This window comes from Nyctereutes procyonoides, unplaced genomic scaffold (assembly GCF_905146905.1).
Source record: "Nyctereutes procyonoides isolate TBG_1078 unplaced genomic scaffold, NYPRO_anot_genome, whole genome shotgun sequence".
Classification (NCBI taxonomy): domain Eukaryota; kingdom Metazoa; phylum Chordata; class Mammalia; order Carnivora; family Canidae; genus Nyctereutes; species Nyctereutes procyonoides.
The window spans coordinates 37,905,795-37,924,153 of NW_026575030.1; positions in this window are offsets into that span (position 1 = coordinate 37,905,795).

Here is an 18,359-nt window from a genome sequence, read left to right on the forward strand (position 1 = left end):
AGATAAACTCTGACACAAGTGGGAAAGACTATACTAGGGCATGAATAGAAGGGAGGCAAAAATCATTGGAATCATCCTGGAGACAGGCTGCCAGATAGCCACAAACTGGAACAATAACTAACACAGAGCAGAAACCCAATAAATTATATATTAGTTGAATGATTTTTCTTTTTAATAAAGCAGAAGAATGAGAAGCAGAAAGTAAAATGCCAAAAGGACTGGCCATGCTTGAATTAAGTGTCATGTGCCCTATTGTCTACCATGTTTTGTCAACAAACAAGAAAGCTTTCCTCTAAGTTATTCACATAGGACATTATTTTTATTTTTGCTTTGTAATAAATATTTAAAAAGTGAACAGTTGGAGAAAAAGCTGTAATTATAAAAAGTCTCTTAAGATATTCAAATATTGGGACACCTGGGTGGCTCAGCAGTTGAGCATCTGCCTTTAGCTCAGGGCGTGATCCCGCGGTCCTGGGATTGAGTCCCACACTGGGCTCCCTGCATGGAGCCTGCTTCTCCCTCTGTCTATGTCTCTGCCTCTCTCCCTCTGTGTCTCTCATAAATAAATAAATAAAATCTTGGAAAAAAAGATACTCAAATATATAACTTTATAGTTTCCTCATCTGAAAGTGTTTAACCAAATTAAAGCAGGGGACAGCTGAAATTAAAATAGTTTTTAAATGGCTATCATAATTATTTTTAAAAATTACCTACAGGGATCCTTGGGTGGCGCAGCGGTTTGGCGCCTGCCTTTGGCCCAGGGCGCGATCCTGGAGACCCGGGATCGAATCCCACATCGGGTTCCCGGTGCATGGAGCCTGCTTCTCCCTCTGCCTGTGTCTCTGCCTCTCTCTCTCTCTCTCTCTGTGACTATCATAAAAAAAATTAAAAATAAAAAAATAAAAATTACCTACAAATCAGGTTCTACATTGTTTTAGGACATTTCCATAAGGAGTTCTGTGAAAATAATGTGCATAAAATTAATAATCCTGATTATCCCACTGTAGCATTTATAAATTATCTAATTTCATCTTTTAAAAAAAATAATAAAAATGAATAATATATTTTAAAAATCTTAAATGTGACTAAATCCTTTAAATATTTCCCTTCACTTAACCACTCCTTTCCCAAAAGATCAATGGGCTTCTCCACTGGAAGAGGGAAAATGATTTTTGGAACCAACTCTCTGCTTCATCATTTCCTCTTCAAGTCCTTTTGTCCTCAGAATTCATAAAAAAGGTGAAGATTCCCTTAGAAGTCACTGGTGCAAATAAGACTTTGGCTTGAAATTTTTGAAAATTTTCTAAGAAGTAAAAAGTTCTCAAGACACTAAGAGACAACTTTGTTCCTTTGAAAATTAAACATAATTACTTCACTTGGAAGTATATTTCACAATTCAGTGGATTCACTTCCAGGAAAATTGTCTTGGTGTCAAACCTAGTTTAGTTTTTTTTCTTCTTTGTACCAGACTTACAGTAGCTCTCCTTTATTTCATGAGGCACCCTGCAGGGAATGGGTATGCTTTGCAAATTAAACACTATTTGAATAAATTCAACATGGAAATGAAGGCCTTTATTATATTTAGCCTTTGTTATTATATATAATTTTATATGATTATAATTAATTATAAAATAATTAATTTTATAATATAAAAAGATTAATAATATAATTTTATTAATTATAAAATAATTATAATTTATATAATGTAAATTATACTTAGCCTTTGTTATTCTCCTTTGTGTCAATGATGATGGTCAATTTCATCATGGATATTCATATTACTATAAATGTGATGCTAAGAAATCTCTAATATTGCAAGTGTTGGGTGAGAATATTTATGTATATGGATTAGTAGCTAATAGTGTGCTACTATTCTCTTTCATGTTACATTTTTCTTTGTCCTGCTCTTTGTTTCATCAACTTTCTGCAACAGTCATTTAGTAACTAGACTCTACTCTTTTTTGGGTTCTTTTGTTCTCTCCTAGTAAATCATTCTCTCCAGCCTCTAAAAGACTCTTGTTTTTCAACTGAACTCATTCCAGATTTGTTTATTTCTTTAACATTTATTTTGTTTTGCTTTAAATAATGAGGTGAGCAGCCTTGATTACAGAGCTTCATTGAAAGGGAAACGTATAGTTTTGGCTACTTGACTGATGGATATAGATACAAATGTAGAGATAGAGAGATAGATAGATAGATAGATAGATAGATGTAGATATAGATAGATAGATATCCAGAGGAGAAGTATTATATAATATAGTAGAAGGAGCAGAGGATTATGAAATAAGAACCCTGGTTCTAGACCTTGCTATTATACCTGCCTGGCAAGATTATTTGAGGAAATCACCTAACCTCTCTTGTCTGCCCTATCTTCATTTACTCATTCATTCAAAAAACACGTATTGTGTGCTTGGGGATACAGTCATGTATAAGACAGGCTAGGTTTCCCCTTTCTTGGAACCAAATTGTTGTAAGAATTGACAAATTATAAACAAGTAAGCAGAGAATTTACAATCTTTAGATTTGATAATTGCTTTTAATAAATAAACATGGGAATTTGTTAGAAAATGACAAAGGGTAAGGAGGAGGACTATATTTAGATAGACAGGAAAGCCCTCTCTAAGAAGGCATTATTTGGATAAAAAGGACTCAGATATGCGACGAATCAGGGGACAAGCAAAAAGGGCAAACAAAAAACCTGTAATTTTTGGTGTTTTTGTTATTTCAGGTCATAATGTTATTTATATAACTACCTTTCTGTCAAGACCATAGTTTAAAATATTTTTGTAGGCAAATCTCATCATCCCACCCCTCCATCTCTTTGATAAGGGCATAGATAGTACCCACATCTTTAGACGTAAAAAATTAACTCTGAAATTATTAGAATTTATGTTCCTCTGAAGTGAACTGTTTCACTATCACTGGCTAAGAAATACTAGATTCTCCAAAGCGATCATGTAGATTTCTTTGGCATTGCCATGTGGTTTCACTTTTCAACTTCCTGGTGTTGAGGCCATTTTCCCCCCTCTACATACCATTTCACACTTTTCCAAGTTAAGAGAAGAATACTTCATTAATTTTGACTTGTTGAGGGGAAAGTATATGTTTAAGCTTGAGAAAGAGTTATTAGAAGTTCAAGATTTGGTTCTGACTCCACCGGTAAATAGAACATGGTAAGAACCTGGGTGAGAATTTGGACAAGTTATTTTAATCATTTGGGCCTCAGTTTCTTTTCTTTTTTTTTTTTTTTGTTTCTTTCTTTATAGAATGTAAACAATGAACTAGATCAGCCTGTTTGTGAGAAGATTTTAATTCCATTGTCCAAGGAAATCTCTCATGGAATCCCAATGCTTTCATCATTTATTTTGTAAATGACAGAAACTAATCTAGAAAAAAGCATTTATTATAAGAATATCAGGTGGTGACCAGAGTGTGAGAATCATGGCTCATTCTAATAGGGACTAGACATAGATAACATAAGTACTATTCCCTCAGTAAACCTGCAACAGAATAATGTTTATACGTTATCACTTGAGAAAGACTCTTTCATAATACATTACCTGAGAAAATAACATAATATTATTTTCTTCCTTCCCTTTTCCTTTTCTGAACAAAGACAAGATAGTTCTATTATTGACCAAAGAGCAATGTTCCCTTGTTCTGCTTCTCGAAACCATGCCCTAACCAAACTTACCAAATGCCTCTGTTCCCCCTACTACCTTGCCACAATTAATTTAATATTATATGCCAAAATTCCAATGAGTTAGCATCGAGTGAAAATCTAATTGCTTGGCATGGTACATGTGCAAAAAGAATTTGCGGGTGGAAGATGACTAAGTCCCTATTCCTGAAGAGACCTCACGGAAGACATTTGCACAGTAGGCCAAAAAAAAAAAAAAAAAAAAAAAGGACACCACAAAGCAATACCAGCATTTCACTGTTCTGACTAGGAAATTTCCTAAAACACTCCTAGACATGTAATAAATGTATCCTTCTTGAGGATTAAATATTTTTTCAAGCAACCTCTAAGTTTTTAGTCACTCTCCACTGGAATAATATTTGCTTATCATTAGGGAGTCCAGAAGGAGCTGTTCAAAATGCAATTTTCTCCCCGGGGCCATTCTGTTCCATGTTTATTGTTACATCTTATCATGTCCTCCAAAAAATAAAAATAGAAACTGCTTACTGGCAGTCATAACAGATGAATTCACCCTTCCTTGCCAGTAATCATGAAATTCTTTGCACATGGGATTTCTTCAAAGTAGTATCTTTTCTGACTGGGGGCTCAAATCTTTAAAGAAAAAAAAAAAAACTTTTTTTTTTTTTTTTTAATGTCTCACAGAATTACTTTAAGGCCAACCAGTAGCAAATTTTAGCATATTGATTTTTTTTGTATAAATAAGTTGACAGAGGTTAATTGATTTGCCCAGGGCCACACAGTATGGCTGGGACTGAGTTTAGAAACCTAGATTTTTAGCTTCCTGGTGTAAAGCTTTGTATTCAAGAATGAAGATCTTGCACACACATAGTACAAGCAGTACACAGGTTGCAGAACCATTTCTGACATCTGGCAAGTGTCTAGGAAATCTCACCAATGTAACTGCTTTTTGGTTTTTGCCTGAGCTCCTCAGAGTAGAAATTCTCATAAGTACTGTCCTATCTGTAAAGTCTTGGACTTTGTTCTTCTCAAGAGAGTAGTGTCATGCTGAGGAAATCTAAAAGGGAAGCATATGCTTCTTATACGCAGAGAATACTCAGAAATAAAAAAAATTGCTGCCATTAACTCACAATGATTTCAATAATGACCTTTGTTCCAGAGGATCTAAATGCATATAGAGTGTGATTTGGATAATCAAGCCTTGAGATCATTCTGGGTCCAGGTTCAGTTAGACCCAGCCTAACACTTTACCTCAAAACAGACCCAAAACCTCAGAGAGGCCACAGGCTAAATCGACTTTCTTCAAGTCTTTCAGGTGAGGGTTAACCTGCTGGCCTTATCCGATTACTCAGATTTACCCTCTGTGTTCAGGCCCTTAGCCCGAAACCAGAAGCCTAGGTATCAAACAAAGTTGGACAGTTTCTGCAGGTAAGGGGTGCGGGTTGCATCTATCCTTTCTTCCTTTCATGCCACAGTCCAGATGTTTTAGGAACTGATTCTGGTTAATTTGATCACAGTGTGTTTTGAAGATGATGCCCTGTTTAGCAATACAGCTGGGGAACTGGTAAATCTGGCTTAGTTTTAATATCTTCAAAATGAACTAATTGCTCTAAAGCAATTCTAAAACCCATATGAGCTCTAAATTCTAAATACTTCAATCCCTCTAGAAGAGCATCTATAATGACAGAAGATGAGGGGTAGAAAAAGCCTTGGAGATTAACCAGCCCAGAAGTTTTTAAACTGTGATCCAAAGAAATCCCTCCGGGGGTCAAGGAAGTGTGGGGAGAATGAAAGATTTAGTGACTTGCATCCCACATGTCCTGACCCATGGAATCCTCCCAGATAAAACTCCTGATTTTATCAGTTGTAGATACTGTGCTTCCTTGCCTTAGAATACAAAGGATTTAAACAAGTTATCTAATCCAACACCCTACTTACAGATGAGAAAGTAAATAGATCCTAGAAAATCTTAGTAGCTTGCCCAAAATGACACAGAAATGGCATTGGGCCATTGATGGCAGACTCTGGACATTAGATCAAAACTGACAACTCTGTTTTCCTTAGAATTGTGTTAAAAGTGATTTTTTTAACCTCACTGGGTCAGCTCGCTAAACTCACAAGCTACTGTTCCTTTCCAGGGTGTCCTCATCTGGTGCTGGATAATCTTGAGAAGAAAAGGATGGGAAAGAGATCTGTACCTCTAAGAGCGTGTACTAGCTTTTCAGAGAGACGAAGTGAAAAATTCATTATTCCAAATTCTAGGGATTAATTTCAAAACGTTTTTCAACTGTTCCTTTTAAATCATAGTATAATTAACAGGTTGTTAATATTTACTACCGGAGTGGTTCAGAGTTCCTTTATTTCCTACTGCAAATGTGTACTCTTCAGGAAAAATCAGGAAAACTAAGTAAAATGTCACAAACAAGGAAAAAAAACTATACTAAATCCCTATAATATACACTAAATTGGTATTCCTTTCCTTCCTAGTTTAGGAGACTTTGTGAAGACTGTACCTGACTTTGAAAATGACAAATACTGTGCCCAAAACGTTTTATCACTTTATATAGAAGGTCAAGAGAGAAAGCAAAACTCAAGGTTGGTATTTTGTTTGCAAGTGGAAAAAACATAACTGGTTTTCCTGACAGAAACTGTAATTTAACTTTTAAAGAGACTGAACCATTATTTCTACTGAATTCAGGAATATTCTTAAATTTTGTTTTAAAATGTTCACAAACGTGCACACAAAACAGTCTTTGAAATTGTTTGATGCCTCGGACAGATGAAACTAATATTTTATACAAATACCAACGGCCTTCATTGTTCTTTTCTTCTTTATAATCTTTTTGTCCCCCAATTTAAAAATTTTAAGCAAGTAGTAGAACCATCTGGAGCCCTTGTGTTTTTATTAGTGTTCTGACAGTACATCAGAAAAAGTCTGAAAACTCATAAAATGTCTCTAGAAAATATATAAAGTATGTCAGTATCTTAAAGGCAGATTTTTTGCCATGCTAAAAACTTATTTTCTGTATGTTGAAGTAATCATAAAATCAGCTGAATTTAGAAATATTTTCACAGAAAAATTTTTTGACCTTTTTTTTAAAAATGAATTTATGCTTATGATACCCAGTGCTGCCAAACAACCTTTTGTTCTTGGGTTTAGCTTTGGCAAATTCTCTTGGTAGTGCTCTTGTTCCCTAGACAACTAGCTAATGAAAATATATAGATTGAGGTTCATGTGACACAAAAGAGGCGAGCCTAGAAAATGAACTTCCCTTTCTCATTTGTTCAGCTGATATTCCTCTGGGATGGAAGCATCTGGCCCAACTGATTAAAGCTGCTTCTACCTGCCCAGAGGCAGTTTATAATCCAATTTCTAATCTAAATCCAGGAATTTCACTGCTGTGGATAATCATAGACTATCTCAGTGTGAAGAATCAGCTTGTCTCTGCTTGAAAAAAGTTTGCTCTGAGTCTTATAAAATCTTCCTGTTGCCTAAAGAGTCTCAATCAGGGCCCTCTATGCTCTGGGGACTGTGACCTAGTATGGAACTGGCTTTATGCATTGCAGGCTGGGCACTCTTCTGGAGTTCGCTGAACCAGCAGTTTAAGAAAAATATATTGCTATAAATCCAAATGGATATATTCCTTAGAAGTCTCACACATACTGGGCAGCCGCTCCTCTTAAACTACACTACATATGTAAAATGTTATGCTCCTTGGCCTGGTATTGGGTGCTGGGCTGAAAGTGGATAAACTTGCCTTAAACAAACTATGGGGAATGTCTTTACAAGACTGGATGCTCACCCAGGAGAAAATGGGCCTCAATTAGGGTCAATCTGGCTGCAGCAGGCACTTCCAAAGAAATCTTTGCTGTATCAGATGAGAACGAAGGGGAGGGAGAAAAGAAAAGAAAAGAAAAGAAAAGAAAAGAAAAGAAAAGAAAAGAAAAGAAAAGAAAAGAAAAGAAAAGAAAAGAAAAGAAAAAAATTTCCAAGAAGCTATGAGTAATTTTCTTAACATTTTAAGCCAATGAGTATTTTAAAAAGAAAAAGTCTACCCTGGGGCAGACTGGAAAATGAGAAGGACAAAGGTTTGACATTTCCTGGAAATCTTGTCAATTAAGAAAGAAAAAAAAAAACCCTAAAAAACAGAACTAAAATAGTTATCAATCTCTCACCTACATGAAAATTGCCATCATAATGTAAAAGAAAATTTTAAGAAAAAGTTTTGGTTCAAATATTTGTTAAAAAGTATCCTTAAGGAGGGGAATTGCCCTATTATATCTGAATGTTAAACATGACCTTTAAATTTTTTTTCAGGTAAAATTCTGAGTCATCAAAGTACAGGAGGCCAATGATATACATTCCTCTTCCCCGCATTTCTTCTGGTTCTTCTGTAACTATTAATGTTTGTATTAAAATCTCAGAAATGGCTTCAATCCTCTGTTAAAAGAGAGCACGAGTCTCTCTGATTTTAGAAGAAAAAAATTACCAAATTTAAGTAAAACAAAAAAATTCTGGGCAATTCTACCCCACATTCTCTTACTACATCAGCCTTAATCCATCTCATTGTATGGATTCATTAAATTTTCAACATTTTGAGAAAATATACTGAAAACTCCTGACATTAAGAAAAAAAGAAAAAATGAAATTCCTTAGGAAATCTTGTACCATCTTAGTAAAGATCCTTACTCCTTCTAAAAAACAGTTTCCTGTCCAACTTCGGTATTTATTGTTCTCATTATTCAAGGGGCAGACACATTGTTTTCTGGGCTTTTTCTACATGCCCCCATTAGAACATTTATTAGAATCTAGCACGACGCACTTGGTGAAATCACTAAATTGCAGTAGATGATGCTTGTTAGAATAGACACAGATTAATATAATTTTCTTTTCTGCCACATGACTTATGAAGTTGGAAGAAATGAAAGCTGAGACGGATATAGTGAACTACTGGGTTAAAAAGTAAACAGATTATAAAAGAAACCCTGTCAGAGAAATAAAATATTATCAGAGTTTGGCAAATAGAATGAAATAATATCCTATAACTTCTTCACCATTTTAATCAATCAACCATAATCCTTTGTGTGAAATCTTTGCCATTTCTTCACATGCATATTTTCAAAATCTGTAATCATAGTACTTGAGTGTATATACGTGTAAGTATGTATTTTAAGTATTCACTTTGCACTTTATGCCATTGAATGAATATGTCACAGTCTATTTAACAAGTTTCCTATTTTTGGACATTTGAGTTGTTTCCACATGTTAATTTTATGAAATAAAATTCTGTAAATTCATTATCATAAGGTTGCTTAATTAGTAGGATTACTGAGTCAGTGATTGTGATTACATATACATTTCTTAATACTTGTTTGCCAAACTGCTTTCCAAAGATTGTACTGGTTTTGATACTCAAAATCTTTCTTTTTTCTACCTTACATGTAATCAAACAAATAATATAATGAATATGATTCTATCGCATTCTTTTTCACATTTATGAGTAAGAATTTGTGCTTTGTAACTCCAAGACTATCATTTTTCAGTCACTGTGTGGATAATTTTACTCATTAATGAATTCTTTTATACCTGTATTTATTAATTCAAAAGCCATCTATTGAGACCTTCTGCAGAAAGCCACAATACAGTAGATATAGTAGTATCTATATAGTAGAGAAAATATAGTAGATAGAGTAGAGAAAGTATAATATAGTAGAGAAATATAGTAGAGATATAGTATAGTAGAGATATAGTAGAGAAAATATAATATTGTAGATATAGTAGAGAAAAATAGTATATAGTAGAGATATAGTAGAGAAAATATAATAGAGAAATATATAGTAGAAAATATATAATATTGACTATATAGCAGAGATATAGAAAGATACAGAACTGGGGGTATAGTGGTGAATAAAAAAGACCCAGATCAAATTATTAGTGCAAATTCCAGGAAGGGACACAGAAATTAAACAAATTATTACACAATTATTTCAATATAATAGTTTTACAGCAATGAAGCAAACTACTTAGATATGCTGAAAAAATAAAACAAATTAGCCTGAAACTGGTGTGAGTAGACAGTGCAGTTTCTCTGAGGATATGTTATATTTAAAACTTAACTCTAAACAAACTGAGGATTGCTGGAGGGGTGGGAGATGGAGAGATGGGGTAATAGGCTGATGGGCTTTAAAGAGGGCACGTGATGTGATAAGCACTGGATGTTATATGCAACTGATTTTTTATTGAACTGTACATCTGAAACTAATGGTGTAATATATGTTGGCTTATTGAATTTTAAATTAAAAAAATTAACTCTAAGGAGTGAGGAGGAATTCATCATGTCATGGGGAAATGGATGGAAGTGAGAGGGTTAAATGTGAGTTTCTGTCCTCATGCAAGAACTTGGAGAGTCAAGCAACAAAAAATTGGTCCCCAAGGGTGAAGCACTAGTGAGAAAGTCAGATATTTCCAGGATATGAGGCCTTCAAGGTCACTAAGAAGAGATCATGCTGGGCTTTAGGACCATAATAAGGATTGTTAGTTTTATACTGAGTCCAATAGAACTGTAATCTAAGGGCCAGAGGGAGCTAAAGGAGAGTTTTAAGAGGCAGAGTGATAAAATTAGTCTTTTTAAAAAAGTTCTTAAATAACTGTAGAATAGATTGGAAGTAACAATAACAAAATAGGTGAAGATACACCGTTTAAAAAATTCTTGAAGGAAACCAGGATGAGAGATGTAGATTCAAAATCCACATTGGAAGATTGTTAATAGGTTTTGGTGATTGAGTGTATATGGAGAAGAAGGAGGTCACAAAGCTGGCATTTGGGTTTCTGACATGAGCAAGCAGATAAATGCTGGTGACATTTACTAAGATGGGAAATAAAGTGGAAATCCTAAAAATAACATTAGACCATTTAATTGGAGTACATATGTTAAGTTGATAGTTGGATACATGTTAGAGACTCAGAAAGGGGTCTCGGTTCAAGAGGTAAATTTGTAGTCATCCATAGGCCATAGCAGTGGCTGGTGTTCATCTGGGGAGAAAATGTAGAGATAGATGAAAAAGATGTTAATACAGAGTCTTGAAGAATTCAAATATTTAGGTTTATTTTCTTTTTATTTTTTTAGACAACATGCTTTTGCTATTTCATATTATAATTTTATTTACGTAACTACTTCTCTGTCATGGCCATAGTTTAAAAAAATTTTGGGAGGGAAAATGAAAGAGAGAGTCTTAAGCAGGCTCCATCTCAGGACCCTGAGATCAATGGCCTGAGCTGAAATCAAGAGTTGGATGCTTAACCGAGTGAGCCACCCAGGTGCCCCTCAAATATGTAGGTTTAAAAGGAAGATTCCTTCCACAAAAAATATTGAGGAAAAAGGGACCAAAGAGGTAGAAGAAAATCGTGGAAAGTGATTTTCAGAATCAAAGAAATTTTTTTTAACTCTCAAAATTGTGGCAAATGTTGGCAAGTTGACAAGTGAGACAAAGAATGAAAATTGAAAGACCAGGTGACTTCCAAAGGGCCATTCTGATGGAATGGACTAGCTGATTTGACAAGGATAGAGTACATAAAAGAGAGGAGACAACAGAGATTGGTAAATATGGATAGTTCTTTGAGTGATTATTTGAACTGATATTTTTGATGTCCAAATCATCATTATCAAAAACTAAAAAAAAAAAAAAAATCAGAAGATGTATTTCTAGAGAATTTTCATATTTCCAAAGGACTTTATTAAAATATACACGTTCATCCATGGACTTCAGAGCACTAACCCACTGCAAATAGTATTTTTAAATATCCTGTTTCTCCCATTGCAAGCTCAAAGAAATGTTACACCAGTGAGTTTTTACTGGGGGTGAAGGTAGAAAGCTTGGGATATCCGGCAATGCCAAGAGTTATTTATAAGATTTCTTCAGGGACAGCCTAATGTACCCTGATACAAAATAAGGCTTCATATTCTCAGCCACTTAAGCATATTTATACATGCAATATATATTATATGTTGCGCATTTACCCATATCTAGATAGGTAAAACGAAACTGTGAAGTCTAACATACCCTGGTCCCCTACTCAAGGGCTCAGTATTCATAATTGTCTTCCCGGCATTTCCTGGCATTTCAGGCTACACATTACTTTCCTAAAAACACCATTCACAGTGTGAATACCATTCACTTAACTGAGGATATGAAAATCTCAGGTTCAGGCTGCATTCAGGTGTTCAATTGTTTGACCTATTAATCAGTTACAATTTAACATTGAAGATACACCTTTGATCCAAATAGAATGGTCTATTTTACTTCCTGGGCTCAGCAGACACTCAGCTATTTTTCCTGTGAGTGTCTTTTTTTTTTTTTTTTTTTTTTGTGGAGGGATTGTAACTAGCAATCTACAGAAATCCTTCTTAACTCAGCTCTCTCTTTCCTGGGCTCCTTCTCTTTGCCTGAACAAATTCCTGTCAGTAACTCATTTTCAAGCATTTTCTGGCTCAACTGCTTCTGAGCAACCAATGTTTGTCTTTCAAGATACCCCAGCAGCCCTTCCATATTTATCTACTCCATCTGTTTTCTATTTCAGTTCCTCTAAGCTCCCTTTTACTTGTCAACCCTAATCACTCCCCTGCCACTGTCCCTCCCTAATCTTGGTTTATCTGGGCTTCCCAAGAGACAACTGCCATGTAAGTCATTTGGCAGGATTGTTCCCTTCTCTGAGAAATGGTCACAGCGGTATTTCTGAGCCTATTTTACAATGGATGATTTTTATTTTTTATGTGAAGTGAAAAAAAAAAAGGTGAAGACACCATCCAAAATATGTATCAAAATAAAGCTTGTTTTCACCACAGCTGGCAACTGGATTTCCTAAGATCGTAGCCAGCACAAACTACAGATATCTTACCTGTATTTTGGGTTTTTAGCTTTTTAATTTCAGATTATGAGAGTAAGGAAATAATTTTCAATCTCTTCTTAAGGCAAATGACAGATGCCGGGTATTTTCAGAATTGAAATATAAACGTTAAGACATTATGTCACGGTTCAAACTATTTACCAGATGAGTAAAAATAACACATTCTTATGTGGTAAACCACTTAGCTAGAACTGTATAATTCTACATTATTTGCTCGTTTCTTCTTTTTTAAAAGAAAGCCAAACAGCTCTAGAACAAACATTTCCCTGTGTCGATTGGATTTAGAGTGCCAACAAAGTTTTGTTTCTTTTTGTTAAAGCATATTTATTTTTAGACCTTTCAATCCACTATTGCAAACAGATGTGCTCTTTTTTTTCCCCCCTCCCATGGAAGAAAATAAATAACCAAGGCTGGAATTCCCTTTAAGTACTTTTTAAAAAAGAAAAGAAAAGAAAGGAAGAGGGAAAAACAATAGGAGTTTTATTTCAAAATTGTGCTCTAATGCCAAGCATCCAATCTGTAAAACATTTTACCCTGTTGGTTTAGGGATGGGGAAAGACATCTGTGTGTGAGGCATCAATCTGTTCTTTTGAAACACAATTCCAGTTCACAGAGCTGTGATCTGTTTAGTGATAAACACAATTTTCTGAAGCTGCTTTTCAAAAGGCAGAAATATTGACAGTGTAAATCCCAACACTTAAAAAACTTTTATCTAAACAAAAACAATACTAATAGCTAATATTTGTGCGGCCTCACACGTGCCAGACTGTGAGCACACTGCTTCATGTACATTATCTCAGTGAATATTTACTTTTGGAGATTGATGCCAATATTAGCTGCAAATTATAGATGAGAAAGTAGGGAAGCAAATGGTACCACAGTTTGTACAAATTACTTGGCTAGTTAGGGTTACGATCGTGTACAGGATCCAGTTTTGCCTCTTAGTCCGGCATCTTCTAAAATGAGCTACCTCTTTCGACTAAAGTCAACATTAGAGATAAAAGGATGAATCTAGCTGGGAGTCAGATTAGATTGCAGCAATAAACTTTCTTTTAGGGTCCACTGGGGAATCAAAGAGAGGAAGGGAAAGACTGGAATCCATCTACTGTGTCTGTAGGGGTCCAGGCATTACCTTATGTACTCACCTAGAAAAGCTTTTTTATTGAGCAGAAACAATGGTAGAACAGACCTCCTTGGCATCCATTCAATACTCATTGATTATATATAAAGAGAGGTCTTCTTATCTTCCTAGTCCACTGGCATAAAATGCTCTGCGCCCAACAATTCCTTTCTTCAGGCCTGACTTAAGGCTATGAAATGTTGTCTTTAATATTCAGGTAATAAGTACTGTCTCACATTTAAATCAAGCTTCTGTGTCTAAGAGCTCTGAGCACTTTATAGGCATTATATCATTTTTCTTCTCAACAACTTCATGCAACGAGGAAATGAACTTCACCCTTCCAGGCCTCACTCAATGCCAGTCAGAAGGTTTGCATTTCACATTCCTATTTCATTTTCCCTGCAGCTTCCTAGAAACTAAAACAAGAATTCCATGATTCTTGGCAACTAAGCTTGGTCGCCTGGGGTTGTCCCTGTCTCTGGCTGGAGTTCCAGCCGGTATGCAATGAGGGTACCAGGCGAGGTAAGCTCCAAGCTGTAACATTCTAGGACTCTGAACTGATGGAATATTTGGGGTATTTAGTGAAAGAATTATCGTCACATCTCTGAAGAACTCGGGAGTTCTATTTGCCTCTCCCAGTTATTACTGCTGTCATTTGCGTTTTTCTAGTAGCAAGGTCCTCTGAGGGCATTGGTGGGACTGATGCTTGGGTAGTAAAAACTAGAAAAGAGGAAAAGAAAAATGGGAGGGGTTAAGAAAAGAAGAGTTGCTAGGGAGAGAAGAAGGGCAAAGGAGAGTAAGAAAGAGCAGATAGTAGGGAGGAAGGGAGAGAGAGACAAACAAGAAAATGGCAGGAGGGAAAGAGGAAGAGAAAGGGAGGGATGGAGGAAGGCAGGAAGTAGGAGGATAATAATAACAATGCCCAATGCTATTTGTATTGTTATTAGCATTAGCATTATAATATACCATTAGCATTATAATAACATCACTGTTACTAGCAGAGGAGGTTGCACCTAAATAGAAAGAGCATAGGTTTTGCGGTTAGAGTAGGCTTGGATTCCAATTCTGACTCTTCCCCTGCTGAGCGTTAGTATGTCTCTAGGAAAGCTACTTAATCTCTCAAAACTTAGTTGATTTTTAATTATAAAACAAGAATAATATCTCCCCTCCAAAATGTCCCTAATTGATAATATAGATCTCCTAGTGCAGAATGAACACATGATATTATTATTTACAAGTGATATGTGGCAATCACCCTCCATTTGGCAGCATCAGGATTCCCTGCACCTAATAAGAAACCCACAAAATACACTATTTATGTCTTAGCATGCCACTGGTCCCTTTGTCTTGGTCTGTCTTTCATATGCCAGCCATTAGCTTCTGCTGCAACATATATAAGTGCTAGTGGCCATGGACCTTACGTTTTGGGGCCATTGCTCCGGTTTCACTGGTATCACTCCCTACCAGCAGATGAAGTAATATATGCAGACAGCCAAGGATGTCATAGGGATTCTTCTGGCTTTGTCCTCTCTGTTCGGACTTACTATGTCTGTCTCTTCACATACACGAACTATTGAATGCTTTTATTAGGCCATGATCTTAAGATAATTTGAAAATTCTATGGCTTATGTATCTACTAACTTCCTCATCTGTGCACGAGTGATTCCCACTTTAATTAACCCCCATGACTGCTCTGTATGTTCTGAAAGAAGAAGATATGAATAAGAAAAACAAGCATTTCCCGCCTAGATCTCTAGAGAGGCGGTGAGACTTATTGGAAGATAAATTGTACAGTACAGCTGGCTTCTTAAATGAAGAATATAAATGATTGCTAAGAGAAGTGATAGACGGGCATCCTGTTCAGAACTAATATGCACAATTTCTTCACATACTGAACCGCTACACTTGCGGGTTTTCTTTTTCCCGGACTTCCTTATTACTCATTCAACTGGCAAAAATTATTGAGCTAAGTGAGAGACTCATCATGTCAGTGGGGAAAAGTAAAGGTTATGGCAACACATGACCTTTGTCCTCAAGAAACTTGTGGTCTGTTTAAAAGCCTTCAAGTGATTTAATTCTTTCATCTATTGTATAACAGTTGACACCATTTAGTTTATAACTATTGGGTCAGTCCTAAGATTCCTTACAAGCCACTTAGTTCATATTACTAAGGTAGATGACAAGGAATAGTCTGGAATAGCACTGCCCAATAGGAATAGAATAGAATAGAAAAGAAAAAAATTACATATGGAATTTTAAAATTTTCCGTAAAAGGTTGAAAAATATAGCCCTAAAAAGGTTGAAAAATATAATTAAACAGTTTTTTTTATTTAACCCAACATATCTAAAATATTATCTCAACAATGCAATTAAATATAAGATGAACCGAAGAATATTTCCAGTGTGTGTATTTTATACTTAACAGCATATCACATATTGGAATGGCCACATTTCAAGTACTCAGTAGTCATATGTGAGGAGGGGCTAGTGTATTGACAGCACAGGTCAAACCCTTCCTCTGAGTTGCCAGCTAGTTTATTCATTTCATTTATGTATCTATACTCAACCGTTCTCCTTCTGCACTTACCCTAGCCTCACATCTCCATTATTTCATAAGACAGAGAAGTATGTATCCGAATGTCCTGATGCCAGAGACAACAATGCAGGACTCAGTTTTCTAGAATTCAGATTCAGTGTTTTAACTTGTAAACCACCATGCTTTGCTATGTCTTACTAACTGTATTCAGAAAAGTTTAACAATCAGGGCCATAATGGCAATATAAAATTATAGTCCCAAACAGGAAATGTCAATGGGTGCTGTAAGCCACTGAAAGAACACCCAGAATTTAGCAAAGCAGAGGATATAATTGTCATGCCCATGGCAGCATTTAGCTGGGTAATGCCCCTCTCATTACCTTGCAGGACCACCAACTGTGGCACTCTCACATTTATATATTGCTTTGATGAGAAGGCGGAATGTGAAACAGTGTCTTCAGTTAAAATATATTACCATAAACGATGAGGAAGCTAGCCACCCATACATTTTTTAATCCTATTTCTTTGGCTAGTCATGGTCTTCCTTGGGTTTCCTTATTAGGCCCACTCCATTTCAATTACTAAGGTGGATGTCCTAGCTAAGAATGGTAGAAATGTAGCATTTGAACACTGATAATGTTACTTCTTGTCAAGAACTATGAAAGGTCTGAAATTTTCATCTTTCAAGCTGTTAAGTTAGCTTACCATAGTTTCATAGACACTATCAGACAACACGGGACCCCTGGGTCAGGGACAAAGAGACTTACTGCATTTATTACATGTTCTCATCAGTTGCCCTCAGCCCCCACGTTCCATGGAGTGATGCCCAAGTGGATGCTGTGTACACCGTGACTGCACATCTGAGGAATCTCAGGTTAAGGAAATCCCAGTTTTTCAAAACATCTGTTAGTAAACCTGCCCAATCTTTATCCTGGAGGGAGATGTTATCTTTATTATCCTGAACAGCAAACACATTTCTCCTCTGCCCTGGAGGAAGAAGGTACTTGCTCTATCTTCCAAGGCTGTTGCCATACAAACACCCTTAAAAAATGGGAACAAAAGATCTGAATGTCTTTGCTCAGAAAATGTGCAGAAGCAAGAAACTCATGGAGAAAGTCTTGCCACACTCTTATGTTAAAACCCCTCACTGGCTCCTTATTATTTACTAGATGATTTCCTCTTTTTCTTAATATTAATTAATATTTATTTATTGCTTTTTACGTGCTAGTAGATTTGAATGATTCTCAGATATTTGCAAAAATTAAGATCTAATAGAAATAAAAGATTCAAAAAGTACTCTAAGTAAAAATTAAAGAGATGAGTTCCAGTCATTCCCATAATTAAGAACTTTAAGAGAATAATGGGTTTTGTTATGAGATCTTGGTCATGATTATCTCTCAAAATCATAATATCTGGATCTTTCGAGGGCTCAAGCTTTATTATTATTATATTTCCTTACTATGTGCCTTGCTGAGGTTTCAAAAAATACGGTTATTAGAAAAATATCTAATCTCTCACTTTCATATTTGTCTCTCTTTCCTTTCTCACAGTGAATGATAACAGCAACATTAATCTAAAGTGGCTTTTGCTATCAAATATATTTCATCAAACATATCTAGGTTGTGTACACTCACACTGAAACCTTCATATGTATGGAGGTTATATTTAAACATATAAGCAGCTATTTTATAAACTAGTAGGACTCTTAGAACTCTGTATAGAATCTACAACTTTTGAAACAGCTGCGCAGAACTGTGTAATTTAGGATAGCGGAGGAAGTTGGAAACCACATCCAATTTAAGCTTTTAGGAGAGTCTAGGTCATTAGGAGGTCATTCTCCAAAATGGAAAGGAGTCCTGGAACTCTTACCCAACCAAGACTGACACTGGAAGACAAGTAAACTTGTGCTACCCTCTGTGATTTGTAGAGACCTCAGAGGGGCCCAGGTTTGGCTCACTTTTCAGCTGACCATAAAGAAGACTTGGGAGTAAATGGTCACAGGGAAGAGTCTACCCACTGGATGAATCACGGACCATTTTCTGCAGCCTCTTGATGTTTTTAATGACTTAGTCATCAAAATCCTGACTCTTATGGGAATCTGTTCCCAAAATTCACATAGATGGCACATCAGTGGTATATGG